Raw genomic sequence first — 22,504 nt, forward strand, 5'->3', positions numbered from 1 at the left:
ATTTATATTTCTTGCACTTTAAGATTCAGCTCTTTTACTTTTTCTGCTCTTTAATTTACTGTCAATTCTCCCTCCCCCTTTTAGTTTTATGCAATTTAGCCTCTGTTGGTTACAATTCAATCAAATCATCAACTGTTTGCTTAACTAAATCAACCACCTAACCAAAATTGCTCAATCCTTCAATCCCTGTGGGATCGACCTCACTCATGTGAGTAATTACTACTTGATGTGACTTGGTACACTTGCCGGTGAGTTTTAGGTGTTGGAATTCGTTTCCAACCCATCACTCTTGTTTATAGTGTATTGGTGGAGGTTGTTGCCATGAAGATTGATCATATGCATATGGCTCCTCCCACCTTTGATTGTCCCATCCTTGATACACATCCTCATTGAAGCTTCTATTTCCTACAACATAGTTAGAACCAAACTCATAGCCAAAACAAAAGTCCTAAAACTAGCAAAATCTAACAAGCAATCCAAAAATCAGGCTATTCACAATATTCACATATATACAATAACCAATAACATAACACCATTGCAATTCCCCGGCAACGGCACCATTTTGATAAATGGATTTTTGACGGTATAGAATTTCACAAATGAATTCTCGTTGCAAGTATAGTTTCAAAACCAACAATAATCCTTTCATACAAACATTTGTTTGTTACAAGTAAAAAACCCCTAAAATATAACTGAAGTATTCAAACCTCGGGTCGTTCTCCCTAGAGGTATGTTTTGGGGTTTATTGAATAAGAAACAAGAATTATAAATTGCAAAAGAAATAAACTAACAACCAAAAAAGCTCTTGGCAAGGTGTGAGAACTAGAAGTCCTATCCTCATTATCCTCCTCAATTGTGATGAGAATTGTCCATTGCTCCCACTTAGTTAACCTCTAACTATGAAGGAAAGTCAAGTGGATGAATTAACTTGGTTCCACAAGTCCTAGCTTAATAATGATGAAAGACTAGCTTTAGTGGCATTCAAGTTAATTAGCAACTTCTAATTATCAATCAACAAAAGAATTAGATAACTCAAGAGTCACTAATTACTCTACCTAGGCCAAGAGGAACAAAATCTAACTCATAGCTAAAAGAGGAATTTCATCAAACACATAAAAGGCAATAAGAGTAAACAACATGAATTACAAGAATTAAAGAGAGATCTAACTACAATGCCAAGAGATCAATAATAGAAAACCAAATCAAACATGAAAAGACATGGAATTCATAAATTGCATTGAAAGGTAAATGGAAATCTACATAAGAATTCATAAAGCAAAAGGAAAATTGAAGCAAGAGAAAAAGTAGATCTAGATCTAAGAGAAGAGAAATAAAACCTAAACCTAATCCGAATTATAGAGAGAAGAGAGAGCTTCTCTCTCTAGAAACTAACTTTCCCTCGAAAACTAAACTAAAACTAACTAAGATTAAAGCTCCTCCATCTTCTCTTGATTTCTGCCTTAAATAGGCTCAGACGTGTGTTGGATCTGGGCTTGGGAAGCCCAGAATTTGCCCCCAGCATTTTGCCTTTAAGTGAGTCACGTGCGAGAATCGACACGTATGCGTGGGTCATGCGTACACGTCGCTTGACAATTCCCTATCCACGTGTACGCGCCATGTACCCGTACGCGTCGCCATGCGACCTCACATTCCATGTGTGCACGTCGATCTCAGCATGCCAAATCCTTGTTTCTTCATGAGTTCTCCACTTGCATGCTTTTCCTCTTCACTCCTTTGATCCATTCCTAGCCTTTCTATCCTGAATTCACTAACAAACACATTAAAGCATCTAATAGAATCAAAGGTGAATCAAAATTAACACATAAAAGGGCTAAAAAGCATATTTTCACACTTAAACACAAATTAGGAGACAATCATGAATCCATGCTATTTTAGTGAATAAATGTGGGAAAAGGTTGAGAAAATCCCCTATATTAAGCATAGAATACACCACCAAATAGTGGTGCATCAAGCTTACAATAAATTTATGCACAACACTCCGGAAGAAATCTTTTAGAAAATTTTGAACAAGAGGCAGAGAACATGGTAGCCAAACCTAATCATGAAGGATAGGCAAGAAAGGTTCTTGGTGACTTCACCATGCCTACCTCTGATTTCTATGGCAAAAGAATCTCTGTACCTGCCATTGGAGATAACAACTTTGATCTTAAGCCTCAGTTAGTCTCTCTTTTGCAACAGAATTGCAAGTTCCATGGACTTCCACCGGAAGATCCACATCAGTTCCTAGTTGAATTCTTGCAAATTTGTGACACTGTTAAGACCAATGGAGTGAATCCTGAGGTCTACAGACTTATGCTCTTTCACTTTGTTATAAGAGATAGAGCTAAAATATGGTTGGATTATCAACCTAATGAGAGCCTAGACTCTTGGGAAAAGCTGGTCAATGCTTTCTTGGCCAAATTCTTTCCTCCTCAAAGGATGAGCAAAATCAGAGTGGAAGTTCAAACCTTCAGACAAAGAGAAGGTGAATCCCTGGGAAAGATACAAGCAACTGATCAGGAGGTGCCCTCTTGACATGCTATCAGAATGGTCTATCCTAGGAATTTTCTATGATGGTTGGTATGTGAAATTGTTACTCAGGTTGTGAATTATTGTTCGAAATTGATTCCCTGGCGATGGCACCAAAAACGGATGCACAGAACCATGGTCTAAACATATTTTCACAACTTCGCATAACTAACCAGCAAGTGCACTGGGTCGTCCAAGTAATAAATAAGGGTCGATCCCACGGAGATTGTTGGTATGAAGCAAGCTATGGTCACCTTGTAAATCTCAGTCAGGTGGATATAAAATAGTTATGGAGTTTTCGAATTTAATATAATAAAATAAGGATAGAAATACTTATGTAAATCATTGGTGAGAGTTTCAGATAAGCGCATAGAGATGCTTTCGTTCCTCTGAACCTCTGCTTTCCTGCTGTCTTCATCCAATCAGTCTTACTCCTTTCCATGGCTGGCTTTTTGTAAGGATGTCACCGGTGCCAATGGCTACTTTCAATCCTCTCGGGAAAATGGTCCAAATGCTCTGTCACAGCACGGCTAATCGTCTGGAGGCATCACCCTTGTGGATGGTTGCATCCTATTCCTCTTTGTGAAAATGGTCCGATGCGCTGTCACTGCATGGCTAATCATCTTGGAGGTTCTCGATCATACTGGAATAGAATTTACTATCCTTTTGCATCTGTCACTACGCCCAGCACGTGCGAGTTTGAAGTTCGTCACAGTCATTCAATCCCAGAGTCCTACTCGGAATACCACGAAGATTCTGATTAAGAGATCTAAGAGATACTCATTCAATCTAAGGTAGAACAGAAGTGGATGTCAGGCACACGTTCATAGGGAATGATGATGATTGTCACGTTCATCACATTCAGGTTGAAGTGCGAATGAATATCTTAGAAGCGGAATAATTTGAATTGAATAGAAAACAGTAGTACTTTGCATTAATCTTTGAGGAACAGCAGAGCTCCACACCTTAATCTATGGAGTGCAGAAATTCTACCGTTGAAAATACATAAGTGATAATGGAGTTCATTGGTCTCGGCCCCAGAGGGGAACTGGAGTAACCAAGACTACGAATACAATGATAAAAAGTTCTATTTATAATAAACTAGTCACTAGGGTTTACAGAAGTAAGTAATTGATGCATAAATCCACTTCCGGGGTCCACTTGGTGTGCGCTTGGGCTGAGCTTGATGTCTACACGTGGAGAGGTCATTCTTGGAGTTGAACGCCAGCTTTTGTGCCAGTTTGGGCGTTGAACTCCACTTTGCAACTTGTTTCTGGCGCTGGACGCCAGAATTGGGCAGAGAGCTGGCGTTGAACGCCAGTTTACGTCGTGTAAACTCAGGCAAAAAATGGACTATTATATATTGCGGGAAAGTCCTGGATGTCTACTTTCCAACGCAATTGGAAGCGCGCCATATTGAGTTCTGTAGCTCCAGAAAATCCATTTTGAGTGCAGGGAGGTCAAAATCCAACAGCATCAGCAGTCCTTCTTCAACCTCTGAATCTGATTTTTGCTCAAGTCCCTCAATTTCAGCCAGAAAATACCTGAAATCACAGAAAAACACACAAACTCATAGTAAAGTCCAGAAATGTGAATTTAACATAAAAACTAATGAAAATATCCCTGAAAGTAACTAGATCCTACTAAAAACATACTAAAAACAATGCCAAAAAGTATAAATTATCCACTCATCAAAACACCAAACTTAAATTGTTGCTTGTCCCCAAGCAACTGAAAATGAAATAGGATAAAAAGAAGAGAATATACTATAAATTCCAAACTATCAATGAAACATAGCTCCAATCAGATGAGCGGGACTTGTAGCTTTTTGCCTCTTGAATAGTATTGGCATCTTACTTTATCCATTGAGGTTCAGAATGATTGGCATCTATAGGAACTCAGAGTTCAGATAGTGTTATTGATTCTCCTAGTTCAGTATGATGATTCTTGAACACAGCTTCTTTATGAGTCTTGGCCGTGGCCCTAAGCACTTTGTTTTCCAGTATTACCACCGGATACATAAATGCCACAGACACATAATTGGGTGAACCTTTTCAGATTGTGACTCAGCTTTGCTAAAGTCCCCAATTAGAGGTGTCCAGGGTTCTTAAGCACACTCTTTTTTTGCTTTGGACCTTGACTTTAACCGCTCAGTCTCAAGTTTTCACTTGACACCTTCACGCCACAAGCACATGGTTAGGGCCAGCTTGGTTTAGCCGCTTAGGCCAGGATTTTATTCCTTTAGGCCCTCCTATCCACTGATGCTCAAAGCCTTGGGATCCTTTTTATTTACCCTTGCCTTTTGGTTTTAAGGGTTATTGGCTTTTTGCTCTTGTCTCTTGGTTTTAAGAGCTTTTAGCTTTTTCTGCTTGCTTTTTCTTTTTCTTTCTATTTTTTTTAGCCTATTTTTTTTTTCTGCAAGCTTTGTTCTTTGCTGCTTTTTCTTGCTTCAAGAATCATTTTTATGATTTTTCAGATTATCAAATAACATGTCTCCTTGTCATCATTCTTTCAAGAGCCAACATATTTAACATTCTTAAACAACAACTTCAAAAGACATATGCACTGTTCAAGCATACATTCAGAAAACAAGAAGCATTGTTACCACATCAATATAATTAAATTAAGTTCAAGGATAAATTCGAAACTCATGTACTTCTTGTTCTTTTGAATTAAAACATTTTTCTTTTAAGAGAGGTGATGGATTCATAGGACATTCATAACTTTAAGACATAGTTACTAACTACTAATGATCATGTAATGAAGACACAAACATGGATAAGCACTTAACGAAAAACAGAGAAAGTAAGAACAAGGAATGAGTCCACCTTAGTGATGGGTGCGTTTCTTTCTTAAGGAACCAATGATGTCCTTGAGCTCTTCTATGTCTCTTCCTTGTCTTTGTTGCTCCTCCCTCATTGCTTTTTGATCTTCTCTAAATTCATGAAGGATGATGGAGTGTTCTTGATGTTCCACCCTTAATTGTCCCATGTTGGAACTTAATTGTCCTAGGGAGGTGTTGATTTGCTCCCAAAAATTCTGTGGAGGCAAGTGCATCCCTTGATGTATCTCAGGGATTTCTTGATGATGAGCTTCTTCATGTGCCTGTTGAGATTCATGAATGTGCTCTCTTGTTTGCTCCATCCTTTTCTTAGTGATGGGCTTGTGAGATGAATCTTTCCATCTCCCATGGCTCAGAGGTGGAAGCATTTATCTTCCCTTTCCTCTTTCTTGAGGTTTCTCTGGCCTTAGGTGCCATTAATGGTAATGGAAAAACAAAAAGCTTATGCTTTTACCACACCAAACTTAGAATATTGCTCACCCTCGAGCAAGAAAATAAAGAATTAGATGAAGAAGAAGAAGAAAAGATGGAGAAGAGGGGGGAGGTTTGTTTCGGCCAAGAAGAGAAGAGAGGGTTGTGTTGTGGGAAAATGAGGAAGAATGGAAGCTTTTATATAGGGAAGGGAGGGGGGTTAAGGTTCGGCCATATGGGTGGGTTTGGGTGGGAAATTGATTTGAATTTTGAAGGTAGGTGGAGTTAATTGGGTAGGTTTATAGGGAAGAGTGTTTATTGGGAATAGAGGATGATTGAGAAGAGAGAAGAGAGTGAGTGGAGGTAGGTGGGGATCCTGTGGGGTCCACAGATCCTGAGATGATCCTGTGGGGTCCACAGATCCTGAGATGATCCTGTGGGGTCCACAGGTCCTGAGGTGTTCAAGGATTTACAACCTTGCACCAAATTAGGCATGTAAAATGCCCTTGCACACAACTCAGGGCGTTCAGCGCCAGGTTGGTGCCCATTTTGGGAGTTCAACGCCCATTTGTTGCCCATTTCTGGCGTTGAACACCAGAATCATGCTTGTTCTGGGCGTTCAGCGCCAGCTCCTCTCCAGGGTGCAATTCTGGCGTTCAGCGCCCAGATGATGCCCATTTTGGGCGTTCAGCGCCCAGATACTGCCCATTTTGGGCGTTCAGCGCCAGAACCATGCTCTGTTCTGGCGTTGAACGCCAGGCAGGTGCTTCCTCCAGGGTGTGATTTTTCTTCTGCTGTTTTTGATTCTGTTTCTAAATTTTTCATTTATTTTGTGATTCCACATGATCATGAACCTAAGAAAATATGAAAAAATAAAATTAGATCAATAAACATTGGGTTGCCTCCCAACAAGCGCTTCTTTAATGTCAATAGCTTGACATTGGGCTCTCATGGAGCCTCACAGATGTGCAGAGCTTTGTTGAGACCTCCCAACACCAAACTTAGAGTTTGGATATGGGGGTTTGACACCAAACTTAGAGTTTGGTTGTGGCCTCCCAACACCAAACTTAGAGTTTGACTGTGGGGGCTTTGGTTGACTCTGCTTTGAGATAAGCTTTTTCTGCTTCCTCTCCATGGATGCAGAGAGAGATCCTTGAGTTGTAAACACAAGGTTGTTCTTATTTAATTGAAGGATCAATTCTCCTCTGTCCACATCAATCACAGCTCTTGCTGTGGCTAGGAAAGGTCTTCCTAGGATGATGGATTCATCCTCTTCCTTTCCAGTATCCAGGACTATGAAATCAGCAGGGATGTAAAGGCCTTCAATCTTTACTAACACGTCCTCTACTTGTCCATAAGCATGTTTTCTTGAATTGTCTGCCATCTCTAATGAGATTTTAGCAACTTGCACCCCATAGATTCCCAGTTTCTCTATTACAGAGAGGGGCATGAGGTTTATTCCTGAACCAAGGTCACACAGAGCCTTAAAGATCATGGTGCCTATGGTACAAGGTATTATGAACTTTCCAGGATCCTGTTTCTTCTGAGACAATGTCAGTTGATCCAGATCACTTAGTTCATTGGTGAACAAGGGAGGTTCATCTTCCCAGGTCTCAATACCAAATAATTTGGCATTTAGCTTCATGATTGCACCAAGGAACTTGGCAGCTTGCTCTTCAGTAACATCCTCATTTTCTTCAGAAGAGGAATACTCATCAGAGCTCATGAATGGCATAAGGAGGTTCAATGGAATCTCTATGGTCTCTAGATGAGCCTCGGAGTCCTTTGGTTCCTCAGAGGGAAGCTCCTTATTGATCACTGGACGTCCCAGGAGGTCTTCTTCCTTGGGATTCACGTCCTCTCCTTCCCTTACAGGTTTGGCCATGGTGATTAATTCAATGTCCTTGCACTCTCCTTTTGGATTCTCTTCTGTATTGCTTGGGAGAGTACTAGAAGGGATTTCAGTGATCCTTTTACTCAGCTGGCCCACCTGTGCCTCCAAATTTCTAATGGAGGACCTTGTTTCATTCATGAAACTCAGAGTGGCCTTAGATAGATCAGAGACTAAATTTGATAAATTAAAAGTATTTTGTTCAGAGTTCTCTATCTGTTGCTGAGTGGATGATGGAAAGGGTTTACTATTGTTAAACCTGTTTCTTCCACCATTATTAAAGCCTTGTTGAGGCTTTTGATCCTTCCATGAGAGATTTAGATGATTTCTCCATGATGAGTTATAGGTGTTTCCATAAGGTTCACCTAAGTAATTTACCTCTGCTATTGCAGGTTTCTCAGGATCATAAGCTTCTTCTTCAGAAGATGCCTCTTGAGTACTGTTGGATGCAGCTTGCATTCCATTCAGACTCTGAGAAATCATATTGACTTGATGAGTCAATATTTTATTCTGAGCCAATATGGCATTCAGAGTATCAATTTCAAGAACTTCCTTCTTCTTAGGTGTCCCATTACTCACAGGATTCCTCTCAGAAGTGTACATGAACTGGTTATTAGCAACCATGTCAATGAGTTCTTGAGCTTCTGTAGGCGTTTTCTTTAGTTGAATGGATCCACCTGCAGAAGTATCCAATGACATCTTTGATAGCTCAGATAAACCATCATAGAATATATCCAGGATGGTCCATTCTGAAAGCATGTCAGAAGGACACTTTTTGGTCAGCTGCTTGTATCTTTCCCAAGCTTCATAGAGGGATTCACCTTCCTTCTGTCTGAAGGTCTGAACATCCACTCTAAGCTTGCTCAGCTTTTGAGGAGGAAAGAACTTGGCTAAGAAAGCCGTGACCAGCTTATCCCAAGAGTTCAGGCTGTCTTTGGGTTGAGAGTCCAACCACACTCTAGCTCTGTCTCTTATAGCAAAAGGGAAAAGCATGAGCCTGTAGACTTCAGGATCTACTCCATTAGTCTTAACAGTATCACAGATCTGCAAGAATTCAGTTAAGAACTGAAAAGGATCTTCAGATGGAAGTCCATGAAACTTGCAGTTCTGCTGCATCAGAGAAACTAGCTGAGGTTTCAGCTCAAAATTGTTTGCTCCAATGGTAGGAATGGAGATGCTTCTTCCTTGTAAATTGGAATTAGGTGTAGTAAAGTCACCAAGCATTCTCCTTGCATTATTGTTGTTGGGTTTGGCTGCCATCTCCTTTACTTGTTCGAAATTTTCAATAAGGTGGTCTCTGAATTGTTGTAATTTAGCTTCTCTTAGTTTTTTCTTCAGAGTCCTTTCAGGTTCTGGATCAGCTTCAACAATAATGCCTTTTTCTTTGTCCCTGCTCATAAGAAAGAGAAGAGAAAAAGAAAAGAAGAGGAATCCTCTATGTCATAGTAAAAAGGTTCCTTATTATTAGTAGAAGAAGAAAAGGAATAGGGGTGAAGAAGAATGAAGAATCCAAACACAAAGGTGATGATGGGAGCAGAGATGTGAGATGAAGAGAAGTGTTAGTAGATAAATAAATAAATAGAAGGAGATGAGGGAGAAGGATTTTCGAAAATAATTTTTGAAAAAGAGTTAGTGATTTTCGAAAATAGTTTTTGAAAAAGGTTAGTAGTTTTTCGAAAATTCAAATAAAAAATAAAATAATTAGTCTAATTAAAAAGAAATTTTGAAAAAGAGGGAAGATTTTTTTTCGAAAATTAGAGAGAGAGAGTTAGTTAGGTAGTTTTGAAAAAGGTAAAAAACAAACAAAAAGTTAGTTAGTTAGTTGAAACAAATTTTGAAAAGATAAGAAGTTAGGAAGTTAGAAAAGATATTTTGCAATCACTTTTTTGAAAAAGTTAAGATAAGAAGATATTTTTGAAAAGATATGATAGAAATTAGTTTTTGAAAAAGATTTGATTTTTTAAAATCTCAATTAATGACTTGATTCACAAGAAATCACAAGATATGATTCTAGAACTTAAAGTTTGAATCTTTCTTAACAAGTAAGTAACAAATTTGAAATTTTTGAATCAAAACATTAATTGATGATGTTATTTTCGAAAATATGATGTAAAATTAAGAAAAAGATTTTTGAAAAATATTTTTGAAATTTTCGAAAATAACTAAAAAAATTGAAAAAATATTTGATTTTTGAAAAGGATTTTGAAAAAGATAAGATTTTTTTAAATTGAAAATTTAATTTGACTCATAAAAACAACTAGATTTTAAAATTTTTTGAAAGTCAAATCTAATTTTCGAAATTTTAAGAGAGAAAAAGGGAAAGATAATTTTTTGATTTTTGAATTTTTATGATGAGAGAGAAAAACAAGAAAAATGATGCAATGCATGAAAGTTATGGATCAAAACAATGAATGCATGCAAGAATGCTATGAATATCAAGATGAACACCAAGAACACTATGAAGATCATGATGAACATCAAGAACACATTTTTGAAAAATTTTTAATGCAAAGAAAACATGCAAGACACCAAACTTAGAATTCTTTAATGCTTAGACATAAAGAATTCAGGAATGCATATGAAAAACAAGAAAAGACACAAAACATGCAAATGCAAAGATCAAACAAGAAGACTTACCAAGAACAACTTGAAGATCATGAAGAACACTATGAATGCATAAATTTTTTCGAAAAATACAAGATGAACATGCAATTGACACCAAACTTATAACATGACTCAAGACTCAAACAAGAAACGCAAAAAATATTTTTGATTTTTTATGATTTTCTAAATTTTTTTGGAATTTTTTTTAAAATTATTTGAAAAACAAAAATAAGGATTCCAAAATTTTTTTATATGAATTCCAGGAATCTTATGCTCTTTAGCCTAAAGCTCCAATCAAAGGGTCTGGCATGGCTTAATAGCCAGCCAAGCTTTAGTATGTAACTCAGACATGACACGCCTGACATGCCCTACACAGAAGAATTAGACATGGCTTTACAGCCAGCCAGGTTTCCAAATGCTTCATAAAACACTAGAATTCATTCTTAAAAATTCTGAAGAAAAATATATTTTTGAAAACATTTTTATTTAAAAAATTTTTTTTTTCGAAAATAGATGAGAAATTTTTGAAAGATTTTTGAAGAATTTTTGAAAATAAAACAAAAAGAAAATTACCTAATCTGAGCAACAAGATGAACCGTCAGTTGTCCAAACTCGAACAATCCCCGGCAACGGCGCCAAAAACTTGGTGTTGCTGCCGGATTAAACTTGGCACTGATGTTACCGGACCAAAAGCTTGCCGAAAACTCGAACAATCCCCGGCAACGACGCCAAAAACTTGGTATGCGAAATTGTTACTCAGGTTGTGAATTATTGTTCAAAATTGATTCCCTGGCGATGGCACCAAAAACGGATGCACAGAACCATGGTCTAAACATATCTTCACAACTTCGCATAACTAACCAGCAATTGCACTGGGTCGTCCAAGTAATAAACCTTACGTGAGTAAGGGTCGATCCCACGGAGATTGTTGGTATGAAGCAAGCTATGGTCACCTTGTAAATCTCAGTCAGGCGGATATAAAATAGTTATGGATTTTTCGAATTTAATATAATAAAATAAGGATAGAAATACTTATGTAAATCATTGGTGAGAATTTCAGATAAGCGCATAGAGATGCTTTTGTTCCTCTGAACCTCTGCTTTCCTGCTGTCTTCATCCAATCAGTCTTACTCCTTTCCATGGCTGGCTTTTTGTAAGGATGTCACCGGTGCGAATGGCTACTTTCAATCCTCTCGGGAAAATGGTCCAAATGCTCTGTCACAGCACGGCTAATCGTCTGGAGGCATCACCCTTGTCGATGGTTGCATCCTATTCCTCTTTGTAAAAATGGTCCGATGCGCTGTCACTGCATGGCTAATCATCTTGGAGGTTCTCGATCATACTGGAATAGAATTTACTATCCTTTTGCGTCTGTCACTACGCCCAGCACGTGCGAGTTTGAAGTTCGTCACAGTCATTCAATCCCAGAGTCCTACTCGGAATACCACGGACAAGGTTTAGACTTTCCGGACTCTCATGAATGCCGCCATCAGTCTAGCTTATACCACGAAGATTCTGATTAAGAGATCTAAGAGATACTCATTCAATCTAAGGTAGAACGGAAGTGGTTGTCAGGCACACGTTCATAGGGAATGATGATGATTGTCACGTTCATCACATTGAGGTTGAAGTGCGAATGAATATCTTAGAAGTGGAATAAGTTGAATTGAATAGAAAACAGTAGTACTTTGCATTAATCTTTGAGGAACAGCAGAGCTCCACACCTTAATCTATGGAGTGTAGAAACTCTAGCGTTGAAAATACATAAGTGATAATGGAGTTCATTGGTCTCGGCCCCAGAGGGGAACCGGAGTAACCAAGACTACGAATACAATGATAAAAAGTTCTATTTATAATAAACTAGTCACTAGGGTTTACAGAAGTAAGTACTTGATGCATAAATCCACTTCCGGGGCCCACTTAGTGTGTGCTTGGGTTGAGCTTGATGTCTACACGTGGAGAGGTCATTCTTGGAGTTGAACGCCAGCTTTTGTGCCAGTTTGGGCGTTGAACTCCACTTTGCAACTTGTTTCTGGCGCTGGACCCCAGAATTGGGCAGAGAGCTGGCGTTGAACGCCAGTTTGCGTCGTCTAAACTCGGGCAAAGTATGGACTATTATAAATACCCTAGATGTTTACTTTCCAACGCAATTTGAAGCGCGCCATTTTGAGTTCTGTAGCTCCAGAAAATCCATTTTGAGTGCAGGGAGGTCAGAATCCAACAGCATCAGCAGTCCTTCTTCAACCTCTGAATCTGATTTTTGCTCAAGTCCCTCAATTTCAGCCAGAAAATACCTGAAATCACAGAAAAACACACAAACTCATAGTAAAGTCCAGAAATGTGAATTTAACATAAAAACTAATGAAAACATCCCTAGAAGTAACTAGATCCTACTAAAAACATACTAAAAATACTGCCAAAAAGCATATAAATTATCCGCTCATCAATGGTCTATTTGAGATGTCAAAAATATCATTGGACAGCTCTGTAGGTGGATCACTTTACTTGAACAAAATGCCTGCAAAAGCAAGAGAACTCATTGAGATGGTTGCAAACAACCAATTCATGTACACTTCTGAAAGAAACCCTGTATATAATGGGGTACTTCAGAAGAAAGGAGTTCTTGAAGTTGACACTCTGAATGCCATATTGGTTCAGAATAAGATCTTGACCCAGCAGGTCAATATGATCTCTCAGTATTTGACTAAAATACAAGCTGCAGTTGGTAGCACTCAAGAAGCTTCTTCTAAAGTAGAAGCTTATGATCCTGATCAACCCACCGTGTAGGAGGTAAATTACATGGGAGAACACTATGGAAACACCTACAACCTTTCATGGAGGAATCATCCTAACCTTTCATGGGAGGATCAACAGAAGCCTTAGCAAGGCTTCAATAACAATCATGGTGGAAGGAACCGGAATAGGTTCAGCAATAGACCACCATTCCCATCTTCTCAAGGGAATATGGAGACTCCAATGTAGAGACTTTCCTACTTAGCCATTCTAGTCTCTAGCCTCTCTAAGACCACTCATAGTTTCATAACAGAAACAAGATCCTTCATTAGAAATTTGGAGATTCAAGTTGGTCAACTGAGCAAGAGGATCCCTGAGACCCCTCCTGACACTCTTCCTAGTAACACTGAAGTAAACAGAAGAGAAGAGTTCAAGGTCATCACCATAGAGGTAGAGGAAGATCTCACTAGGCGTTCAACGCCCAAACTGGCTAAGAGCTTGGCGCTGAACGCCAGTGAGGAAGCTTTCACTGGGCGTTCAACGCCCATCCTCACACCAGAGCTGGCGCTGAACTCCAATGAGGAAGCCCTCACTGGGCTTTCAACGCCCGAACAGACAGGGAAGCTGGCGTGGAACGCCAGCAAGGAGACCCTTGCTTGGCGTTCAACACTCAAAATGGTAAGGGAACTGGCGTTTAACGCCAGTAAAAGTATACATCATGGGCGTTCAACACCCAAAGAGCCATCAGAGCTGGCGTTGAACGCCAGTAAAGGTACACCCTCTGAATGCTTAATACCTACTCAAGAAATCCCTATCCAAGAACTAAAGGAAGCCAAGGCTCATATAGAGACCATAGAGGTTCCCTTGCATGCAATCCTGCAATGCATGAGTTTTGATGAACACTCATCCTCTGATGAGGATGAAGACACTGGGGAAGAGGAAGTTGCTCAGTACCTAGGAGCTCTTATGAAGCTGAATGCTAAGTTATTTGGTACAAAGCTTTTAGAGGAAGAAATTCTAGTGCTTACCAAGGAACTCAATGCTTTGGTTCAGCAGAAGCTACCTAAGAAGCTTCCAGATCCTGGACGCTTCCTAATTCCTTGCATTATAGGCACCATGACATTTGAAAAGGCTCTGTGTGACCTAGGGTCAAGCATAAACTTCATGCCAATCTCTATAATAGAGAAGCTGGGAATCTTTGAGGTACAAGCTGGAAATATCTCACTAGAGATGGCAGACTAGTCAATGAAAAAGTCATATGACTTAGTAGATGATGTATTGGTGAAGGTTGAAGACCACTACATTTCTACAAACTTCATAGTCTTGGACATAGGTGAGGATGAGGATGATTCTATCAACCTCGAAAGACCTTTCCTAGCTACTGCAAATGCTATGATTAATGTGATAAAAGGGAGAAATGGTTTTCCAACTAGGAGAGGACTACATCTTGTTCAGGATGTCCAATCCCAATTCACCTTCTGATAAGAAAGAGACAATGGTGCAACACCTAGTGTTCCAACCCTCTCTTTCTGTCCAAAGCTTTACAGATCCCCCAAACACCAATTCTAAGTTTGGTGTTGGGCAGCCATTAACAAGTTCCGTAGTAAAAACAGAACACTCTAGATGGAGTATGTTGCTGGCATTGAATGCCAGCTATGGGCATAGCCCTGAGCGTTCAACGCCCTTGTAGAGGGCAGGGAATCTAAATTCCCTAGCCTCTCAGGACCAGTAGATCCCACAGCATCTTTACCTACCCCACTTCTTCCTTCTAACTTTCACACTTCCCTACAAACCCTAACCGAATCACATCCATATCACTTTCCCACAACCATCATAACTCCCACCAACCTCTACCCCTTCAAAATCAAATTTCTCTCCCATTTAACCCACTCATGACTGAACCTAACCCTAGCCTACTCCTATAAATACCCCTCTTACTAACCCTTTATACACACACGTCTCATACACATCTGCCCCCTGGCCGAATTGCTTTCTTCCTCCATCTCCTTCTATTTTCTTCTTCTTCTACTGAATTCTTCTCTTTTCTTTATTTTTGCTCGAGGATGAGCAAAGCTTTTAAGTTTGGTGCTGGAAAAGTATTACTTTTTCATTTCCATTCCCACTTATGGCACCCAAGGTTGGAGAACCCTCTAGAAAGAGGAAAGGAAAGGCAGTAGCCGCCACCTCCGAATCTTAGGAGATGGAGAGATTCATCACCAAAGCCCACCAAGACCACTTCTATGAAGTAGTGGCAGAGAAAAAGGTGATCCCTGAGGTCCCTTTTAGGCTCAAGAAGAATGAGTATCCAGAAATCCGAAGAGAAATTCAGAAAAGAGGTTGGGAAGTCCTAACCAATCCCATCCAAGAAGTTGGGATCTTAATGGTGCAAGAATTCTATGCTAATGCATGGGTCACGAAAAACCATGATATTAGTATGAACCTAAATTCCAATAAGTGGAGCACCATGGTCCGAGGGAGAATCTTAGATTTTAGTCTGGAAAGTGTGTGGTTGGCATTCAACTTGCCTCTGATGCAAGGAGACCCACATCCTTACACTAGGAGAGTCAATTTTGATCAGAGACCGGATCAAGTACTCTCAGACATCTGTGTGGAAGGAGCACAGTGGAAAAGGGATTCCCAAGGCAAGCCTATTCAACTAAGAAGGCTTGACCTCAAGCCTATGGCTAGAGGATGGTTGGAATTCATCCAATGTTCTATCATCCCTACTAGCAACCGGTCAGAAGTGACTATTGAAAGAGCCATCATGATCCATTGTATCATGATTGAAAGTGAGGTGGAAGTACATGAGGTGATCCCTCAAAAATTGTACAAGATAGTTGAGAAGCCTTCCTCCAAAGGAAGGTTGGCATTCCCACACTTCATCTATCATCTATGCAATTCAGTTGGAATTGTCATAGAGGAAGATATCTCCATTGAAGAGGACAAGCCCATCACTAAGAAGAGGATGGAGCAAACTAGAGAGCATACACAAGAACCTGTGCACCCGCCTCAACATGAGATCCCTAAGATACCTCAAGGGATGTATTTCCCTCCTCAAGGCTATTGGGACCAACTGCATAATTCTCTTGGAGAATTAAACACTAATATGGAGCAATTGAGGTTGGAGCAACAAGAGCATTCCACCATCCTCAATGAAATAAGGGAAGACCAAAGGGCTATGAGGGAAGAACAATAAAGACAAAGGAGTGACATTGAAGAGATCAAGCACAACATTGGATCCTCAAGAAGGAGCACTAGCCACCACCATTAAAGGTGGATTCGTTCTCTTAATCTCCTTCTCTTTTATTATTTTTCTGTTTTCTGTTATGTTGTATTGTTTGTTCTCTTGTTCTTATTGCATGATCATTTCTATCTATGTCTTAGAGTTATAAAATGTTCCATATATCTCTCACCATTACTTAAAAGAAAATTTTATTTGAAAAGAATTGAGAGATATATGAATTTCAAGTTATATAATAAGAATAGTTCAATTATATTGATATGGTGGCATTGTTTTAGTTTTCTGAATGTATGAATAAATAGTGCATATTTGAAGTTGGAATTTATCAATGTTGGCTCTTGAAAGAATGATGAAAAAGAAAAAGTATTATTGGTAATCTGAAAAATCCAAAAAATTGCTTCTTGAAGCAAGAAAAAGCAGCAAAAAGAAAAAAAAGCATGTTGCCAAAGAAAAAAAAAATATATATATATATATATATATATATATATGCATGCGAAAAAAATAAAAATAAAAATAAAAAATAAAAAGCAAAAAAAGCCAATAGCTCTTTAAACCAAAATGCAAGAGCAAAAAGCCAATAATCCTTTAAATCAAAAGGCAAGGGTAAAAAGATCCAAGGCTTTGAGCATCAATGGTTAAAAGGGCCTACAAGGAATAAAATCTTGGCCTAAGTGGCTCAACTAAGCTGTCCCTAACCATATGCTTGTGGTGTGAAGGTGTCAAGTGAAAAGCTTGAGACTGAGCAGTTAAAGTCGTGGTCCAAAGCAAAAAGAGTGTGCTTAAGAACTCTGGACACCTCTATCTGGGGATTCTAGCAAAGCTGAATCACAATCCAAAAAGGTTCACCCAGTTAAAGTGTCTGTGGTATTTATGTATCTAGTGGTAATACTGGAAAACAAAGTGCTTAGGGTCACGGCCAAGACTCTAAAAGCTGTGTTCAAGAATAAAAAAGAACTAAACTAAGAGATTCAATAATATCATCTGGATTCTAAGTTCCTAAAGAGACCAACACTTCTGAGTTTCAATGGATAGTGAGATGCCAAATCTATTCAGAAGCAAAAAGCTACCAAGTCCCACTCATTTAATTGAAACTGAGCTTCATTGGAAACTATGAGATTTATTGTATGTTACTCTTTTTATCCTACTTTGTTTTTAGTTGCTTGGGGACAAGCAACAGTTTAAGTTTGGTGTTGTGATGAACAGATATTTTATACGCTTTTTGGCATCATTTTCATATAGATTTTTAGCATGTCTTGTCTAATTTTTATTAAGTTTTCATAAGTTTTAGTGTAAAATTCACATTTTTGGATTCTACTTTGAGTTTGTGTGTTTTTATGTCATTTCAGATATTTTCTGGCTAAAATTGAGGACCTGGAGCAAAAGTCTGATGCAGAGATAGAGAAAGCACTGCAGATGTTGTCCTAATCTGACCTCCTTGCATTCGAAAGAGCTTTTCTGGAGCTATAGAAGTTCAAATGGAGCATTCTCAATGGCTATGGAGAGCTAACTTCTAGAGCTTTCCAGAAATGAATAATAGTTTATACTTTGCTTCATAATTAAAGGCGCAAAACTGGTGTTCAACGCCAGCCTCCTGCCCTATTCTGGCGTCCAGCGCCCACAAGGAGGAGACCAGCGTCCAAACGCCTAAGAAGGGCCCCCTAGCCCGCGTTTAATACCCTAGAGGCCTCCTAGCATGTGGATCTCATCAAAGCTCAGCCCAAACACTCACCAAGTGGGCCCCAGAAGAGGATTTTGGCACTAAAAGACTATTTTACCCTTTCTTATGTAATCCTTAGTCATTAGCTTAGTATTCAAAGAACTTTTACACGATCTTCAAAGGGGGAGATCTGCCATATTTTGTTTTTCACATTTTATTTTCTATCAGTATGAGTTTCTAAACCTCCTAGGTTGAGGGAAGGAGCCCTGCTGAGTTTTATGGATTAATAAAAGTATTACTGTTTCTTTTCAATCCGTGTTTGATTCAATTCTAAGATGTATCTTTGTTTTTCAACATGATGAATGGGATGATGTGTGACAATCATCTTCGTTCTTTAATCTAAGATTGCGTGCCTGACAATCACCAGTGTTCTTCTTGGGTTCGTGTGAATACGTAACTGGAAAGCATTAACCACCAGCTTGATTATACATCTCTTAGACGGCTAATCCACGACTTCATTGGGGACTTCTCGAGACATCAGTTTAGCTGAGGTATGGGGAGATTACAGTCTCTGTGGTAGAGGCTAGAACCCAAAGGCAGAGCATTCTCTGATCCGGATGATCCAACCTTTCTTGTGGCATTTTGAGTAGGATCATTAAGGAGAATGGACTGTAGGAGCGTCACCCTCAATCAGAATGGATCCACACTAACCCTGGGGTTCAGATCTGAAGGAGCATTGGCGACCTCTCAACCGGTGACAATCACATATAGCTTGCCATAGAAGAAATCATTCACAATTGAAGAAGACAGTAATACTAGAGTTAATCCAGAAGGACAAAGTATCTCCAAGCTTTAACCATCATTTTATCATTATAAACAGGTCAACCTAGTTTAGATCTCATAATTCCTTTTATGCAATTAAAAAACATACCAACATCTCCTACTCACCTAACTAAGATCTGCAAGATAACCATAGCTTGCTTCAAACCACAATCCTCGTGGGATCAACCCTGACTCGCTCAGGTATTACTTGAATGACCCAGTGCACTTGCTGGTTCAGCTATACGAAGTGTGGACATTCGTGCACTAGTGGCCAAATCATGTAATTTAAAAGAATTAGAGTGCTTTGAAGGCAATCCATAAGTACTTTGTATTCAAAAGATATGAAGCATGAGGAATTCACAACCAAACAACAAAGTATAACCTCAATTAAGAACTCCAATAATGAATATGAACAACAATGATGCTAACAGCATCCTATCAGTAATCAACAGTAATAGATAGCAAACAAGATTAATAATTCAACACTTATAATAAAAACCAAAAAATAAGCATAAATCAAACTAACTAACCAACTAACTAACTAACTAACTAACTAAAAGAGATGGTGATAGATGGTGATTGATAGTATTGGATAATGGTTGAAAGAGGGAAAGAAAAGAGGAGAAGGGAAGAAAGGAAAGGAATGGGGAGAAGAGAAGAGAAGAAGTGAGTGAAACAGGGCAGGGTATCATGCGTACGCTTCATGTCACGCGTATGCGTGAGTGGCAGAAGTGAGATACGACACGTACGCATCATTGATGCGCCGTGTGATAGTGCAGAGAGAGACAGATGACGCGTACGCGTGGGTCAAAATTGTGCTAGAGGCACAATTTCAGCATACTACGCGCACAACTCTCTGATTTTTGTACTGGACCTGAAAAATTTGGGGGGTCACGCGTATGTGTAGGTGAGTCGTACGCATGAGGGGTTGAAATTCTTAGGGTCACGCGTACGTGTGGGTGACGCGTACGCGTTGCTGGGGCTCTGTTTTTTAAAAATTTTCAATTTCTTGCCTCAAACCAAGCATTCCAAACCTCTAAACAGCTACCAAAACACCATAAAACCTTATTTAACATACTAGACTCCTAAATAAACTTAACTAACTAAACAAAACTTGAAATTAAACTAGTTTACTAATATATACAAAAGAACAAAAATGAAAAGAGTTTACCATGGTGGGGTGTCTCCCACCTAGCACTTTTGTTTATTGTCCTTAAGTTGGACTTATGGGGAGCTCTCCTCAAGGTGGCTTGTGCCTGAATTCATCCTTGAACTTCCACCAATGCTTGGACTTCCAATAAGCTCTATCATTGAAAATTAATAGCTCCAAGCTTTGATGGAGTTCTTCACAAACTATGAGCTCCCAAAATTGATCCCCTCCTTGTATTCTGGGATCCCATACTTTGTTTTTACACCCATATTCAAGTTGATCATCATGATTCCATCTGGGTGGTTTAGCCTTAGAATTCTCATTTAGGCACCAAACTATCCTCCTAGACCCATTCAATTGAGCACTACACCAACCATTGCTCTTAAGCTTTGATAACTCAACCATAGTGAACCTTGAATTGTGATGCCTACCACTAACTAACTCTTTCTTACTTTTCATGCCACGAAGAGCTCTAAGTTGACCATCTGTTTCAAGCAACCCCTATTCAAGTGGAATAAGAAAGCTAAGGGATATGAATTTTACCCACTTGAATGTTGTAAAGGATGATGGTGACTTAGGAAGGGATACCTCCCCACACTTTGACAATGTAAAGTCCACTCTCTTGTGCTCTTCTTTGACTACCTCCACCTCTTGACAAGAATCTTCCATGTCCACTTCTTAACAAAGTTCTTCACATTCAACCACTTCCTCACCAACCTCTTCTAGCTCTTCTCCATTCTTCATGTCACAACTTGGAGGTAACATGGAACTTATCTCAACATCTACCTCAATTTGAATGGGAGAAGATTCCTCAAACTTAAAAGGATCATGCGTTGGTGTGGAATCATCATCAAGATGCGGTTTTGTTGCTTGCTCTACTTCTTCCAATTCTTCATCATTCACCATATGCTTTTGGAGGTTGTGTACCCTCCTTGACATTGCTTTTATGCTCAATGGAAGAGGTCTCAATGGAATCTTCGAGGTGATTTATTAGTGAGGACAAGAACTCATCAATGATTCAGTTCAATTCTTGATCAACCTCTCCTAATTCTTTAACCATTCCTTCCGGCTCAATTGTCTTAACTTCCTCCCTTGGATGTGATTCTTGCTTCAACTCCTCTTCTTCATCTTGAAGCTCCAAACTCACTCCCTCACTATGCTCCTTGGTTAATCCTACACATTCGTCGATGGGAGTACTTGGGATGCATGAGCTTAGGTGGGAGGCCATATGGTTAATGGCTTCTGCCATGGTAGCAACCATGACTTCTAGCTTCTTTCGCTTCTTTTGCTTCTATTTTTGCCTTTGGATATACGAGCTAATATCTCTTTGTTGTTCTAGCTTGAAGGCATGGAGAGCTTCATCTATTCGAGGCGGTGGTGGAAGATAGGGTTCATTGTTGGAGGGAAAGGTATTATAGTTGGAAGGTGGTCTATATTGGTAAAAATCTTGAGGTGGTGTATAAGAAAATGGTGGTTCTTGGGAGTATTGGTGTTGGAATGGTGGTGGCTCTAAGTATGGCTCATATGCTGTTTGGTGTGGTGGATATGGGTTAGGATCATATGGAGGTGAATGGTGGTATGAGGCTTGTGAGTAGGGTTGTTGAGAGCTATGTTGAGGAAAAGAATCATATGCATATGGTGATTGTGGTTGACAACCACAATGGGGATCACCACATCCATTAGGTTGATATGCATTAGGAGTTGGATTATACCTATAAGAAACCGGTGGAGGTTTTTGCAAAGAAGGTTGTCCATAAGCTTGGGGCTCCTCCCACCTTTGATCTCCAAATCCTTGATGTATATCCTCATTGAAGCTTCCATTTCCATTTCCTACAACATAGTTTGGGATGAAAATTCATAGTAGAAAAACAAAAACAAAAACTAACAAGAGACAAAGAAACAAGAACCTAACTAGTGACTCAAACAAGCAAACAAAAAGGAGCAAACTATTCACAATATTAACATTTGTACAATAACCAATAACAAGCACACACTGCAATTTCCCAGCAACGGCGCCAAAAACATAATGTAGTATTATCGTCGGTCAGAAATTTCACACAAATAATCTCGTTGAAGTATAGTTCCCAACAAACAAATAACACTCAATCAAAGTTTAATTTTGGTTGTCACAAGTCCAACCCAATAAAATAACCGAGAGTATTAGTCCCGGGTCGTTCTCCCTAGGAATCACAATCGAGGGCTCAATTATTGGTTATGAGTTTCACAGGTTAGGTTGATAAAGAAACAAGAATTTAAATGACAATAAAATAAAGCAAACAACGAAGGATAGCAAATACTAAAGAGAGGCATTTATGGCAAGGGTTGAGAATTAAGGCTTCCTATCCTAGTCATTAATCATGTTACAATACTTAACAAGAGTTAATCCTATTTCGTCATCTCCAACATAGGAAGATGGTATAATGTTATCTTGATGAAAAAAAGATTGACAGTTTAGAATTCAGAATAAATTCCCATTGCAAGTATAGTTTCTAAACCGAGCAATCGACCTTTCTTACAAACGTTTTGGTTGTCACAAGTAACAAACCCCTTTAAAATGAATAACCGAAGTATTTAAACCTCGGTTCGTCTTCTCAAGGAACTGCAGGGAGGTATGTTCTTATTAT

General features: G+C 39.2%; 1 non-coding gene across 1 annotated transcript; it reads left to right on the plus strand.

Moving 5' to 3' along the window:
* Positions 1-8,426: 8,426 nt before the first annotated feature.
* On the plus strand, positions 8,427-8,534 carry LOC112761922 (small nucleolar RNA R71). The gene has a single exon (XR_003182291.1). It is a non-coding gene; the product is annotated as a small nucleolar RNA R71 (small nucleolar RNA).
* Positions 8,535-22,504: the final 13,970 nt, after the last annotated feature.

Source organism: Arachis hypogaea, chromosome 16, assembly GCF_003086295.3.
Source record: "Arachis hypogaea cultivar Tifrunner chromosome 16, arahy.Tifrunner.gnm2.J5K5, whole genome shotgun sequence".
Taxonomy (NCBI): Eukaryota; Viridiplantae; Streptophyta; class Magnoliopsida; order Fabales; family Fabaceae; genus Arachis; species Arachis hypogaea.